Source organism: Syngnathoides biaculeatus, chromosome 13 (assembly GCF_019802595.1).
Source record: "Syngnathoides biaculeatus isolate LvHL_M chromosome 13, ASM1980259v1, whole genome shotgun sequence".
NCBI classification, from domain to species: domain Eukaryota; kingdom Metazoa; phylum Chordata; class Actinopteri; order Syngnathiformes; family Syngnathidae; genus Syngnathoides; species Syngnathoides biaculeatus.
In genome coordinates this window covers 11,134,149-11,137,577 of record NC_084652.1, presented here as the reverse complement: position 1 = coordinate 11,137,577, position 3,429 = coordinate 11,134,149, and positions in this window count along the sequence as shown.

The following is a 3,429-nucleotide window of genomic DNA, read 5'->3' as shown; positions in this document are numbered from 1 at the left end:
TCGCCCACGACTGATTGCAGCGGCCACGCTCACACGTGCACGTTACACGACTCACGTCTGCATTTTATACTTAAATCTACCACAAACAATGGGCACTCTGGGGATCAGTGGTGGGAAGTAACAAAATACTCGGTTACTGTATTAGGTAGATTTTCAAAGTATCTCGAAGTTGAGTGTCGTTTGCAGTATTGAGGATTTGGCAGAATGTAGCAGGTGGGCACACAATTAAATTAACAAGAGGAAATTGCCTTTGAACAGTTTCGTGAAGATTTAACAAATAATACAATTTTTTTTTCCAGTGGTGCCTTGAAATGTGAGTTTCATTTGCTCTGTGACCACGCTCGTAACTCAAAACACTCAGATCGTCTTTTCGCATTGAAATTAATGAAATATCTTTAATCTGTTCCAAGGCGGTACGGTGGGATAAACTGGAATGCACTGGCCTCACAGTTCTGGGGTACTGGGTTCGATCCCGGACCCGCCTATATGGAGTTTGCATGTTCTCCCCGTGCCTGTGTGGGTTTTCTCCGGGTGGGCACTCCGGTTTCCTCCCCCATCCCAAAAACATCAACATTAATTGGAGACTAAATTGCCCCTTGGTGTGATCGTGAGTGCGGCTATTTGTCTCCATGTACCCTGTGATTGGCTGGCAACCAGTTCAGGGTGTACCCCGCCTCCTGCCTGTTGACAACTGGGAAAGGCTCCAGCACTCCCCGCGACCCTAGTGAGGATAAGTGGCAAAGAAAATGAATGGAAATACCATTAATCTGTTCCAAGGTGGCACGGTGGATCAGCTGGAAACTGTTGGCCTCAGAGTTCTGAGGACTCAGGTTCGATCCCGGCCTCGCCTGTGTGGAGTTTACATGTTCTCCCCGTGCCTGCGTGGGTTTTCACTGGGCACTCAGGTTTCCTCCCACATCCCAAAAACATGCAACATTAATTGGACACTCTAAATTGGCCTTAGGTGTGATTGAGAGTGCGGGTGTTTGTCTCCATGTGCCCTGCGATTGGCTGGCAACCATTTCAGGGTTTTCCCCGCCTCCTGCCCGTTGACAGTTGGGATAGGCTCCAGCACTCCCCGAGGATGAGGATAAGTGGTTAAGAAAATGGATGGATGGATGGATGGATAATCTGTTCCAAGGTTTCCACAGAATAAACTGATTTTTTTGTATTTTTTAATAAAAAAGCTGGTACTCTATAACTGTGTACTTTTTTAAATATAAAACAAACAATAATGAAATAAAATGGAATTGAAAGATTTAACAATTTGCCCACGTTTTTTGCTTCACTGTAATGGGCATTGTGGTACTCTTTCTGGTGTGTGCACCTGGGCCACCAGGGGGCAGTGTCGTTCATCCATTCATTTTCTTAGCCGCTTAACGACATACAGATATACAACAGTGCTTTCATATAATGATTGTCTTTAACTCACACTTGAGCATTTCTTGTCTTGTAACAGACACAAAGCAACATTTGAGATACGAGTGCACTTAAGAATCCCAATGCTAGATGGACACAAGACACTTCACAACATCTGGAATCTGACTCGCATCAATTCACATCGGTTTCCTTGTCGTGGAAGGACAACATCAATTGGTAGCAGTAATCGGTCAATAGGCACGCGTAAAAAAAACCCAAAATAGATTCAGTCAGAAAGTTGTGTTTTGTGTTTGTATTGTCTCTGCAAAAAATAGTCGTATATATTTGAGTACAACTCTGTCGAGTACAATTTTCCTGAATAAAATGTAAACAATGATTTGGGGTGTTTTGGGGAGCTGGGTGTCTGTTTGTTGTGAGAAGCATGGGGGGTCTGAAATGGATTAATTACATTTCCATTCATCTATCCATTATCTAAGCCACTTATCCTCACAAGGGTTGTTGGGAGTGCTGGAGCCTATCCCAGCTATCTTTGAGCAGGAGGTGGGGTACACCCTGAACCGGTTGCCAGCCAATCGCAGGGCACAGAGAGACAAACAGTCACACAATCATCTCCAGGGGCAATTTAGAGTATCCACTTACTGCATATTTTTGGGATGTGGGGGGAAACCGGAGTGCCTGGAGAAAACCCACGCAAGGTTTGCATGCAAACATGCAAACTCCGCACAGGCGGGGTCAGGATTTTAACACTGGTCCTCAGAACTGTGAGGCCAATGCTCCAACCAGTTTCTCCACCATACCACCTCTGATAGTACATATAACTGCATGCAGTAAAAAATAAATAAATAAATAAATAAATATATCTCTATATATCTATATATATATATATATATATATATATATATATTATATATATATATATATTAATCTTTACTTTTGTGCTTGAGTATATTTCAGTCAACAGTATACATTTTTTTTACTTTTCAGTCAAGGATTTGAAGCCATACTTCTACTTTTACTGTAGTTTTTCTTATAGAAGCAGGTGTACTTTTAGGACGAGTACTTTTTCCACCTCTGCTACTCGGGGTAGAAATGACCTTTCAATATATGGCTTGACACACACAGAACAGAGAGTAAAGTTGTGCAGAAATGACAAAACTGGCTATATTGCTCAACTGACTCAAGAAGCTAGGTTGGATCACCAACCTTTCAAATATGGAAATTATGTAGTGTTTAATGCTCAAGGGTGGAAAACAACTGGACTCTCAAGTTCATTTCACAAGTCTCAATTGTATACACATGACTAGTACACCCCATGTGGTCCTTAATAATATTATTATTTGTTTACCTTGGGGTGTTCAACTAATTTTTTTTTTGCCATGAGCAACTTTTTACAGTAGTTATGGTTTCTCTCAGAGCGCTGTTATGACAGTGAAATGATATTGGGTATGAACTGTTTACGGGTTTGAAAAATGCCACGGTTTTGAAATAACGGGTTAAAAAACCGCTAAAACTTTCCATCAATTGAGTGACTTTTTTTTTTGTATTTTGAGTCATCACTGCAGGCAAATTGATAAAACAGCCCACCCCACTCTTGTTGTTGGTGTGAGCAGTCAGTGAGTTTGATGATTTTTCCTCTTGTTGAAAAAAATCAACTGTTTGGGAATTTTTTGCAGGTAGAGTCTTCGCTCGCTGTATCGCACTTCACTTTTTGCAGGTTCGGTGCATCACGTTTTTTTTAAATGTACTTAGATATCATCTTTCAGCTGTATCGCAGGATTTTGCTGCATTTGTTTATTCCCATGGATGTTTACTACTGACTGACACTAATAAGCACAAGCCAGGAGGAAAGAATGCCTTAAAGACAGAGAACATCCAAAGTTTGCGATTATTTCACATATGATAAAAAAAAAGCTAAATTGCACACTTCCTATTGAAAAGTCCAATAGGCTTTAGTTAAACAACTACACATCATTAGTGTATTTAATATATCTTAGCATCACTAATTCGAACTTCCTACATCCGTAACAGGTGGTTTGGATAGATGAGGGC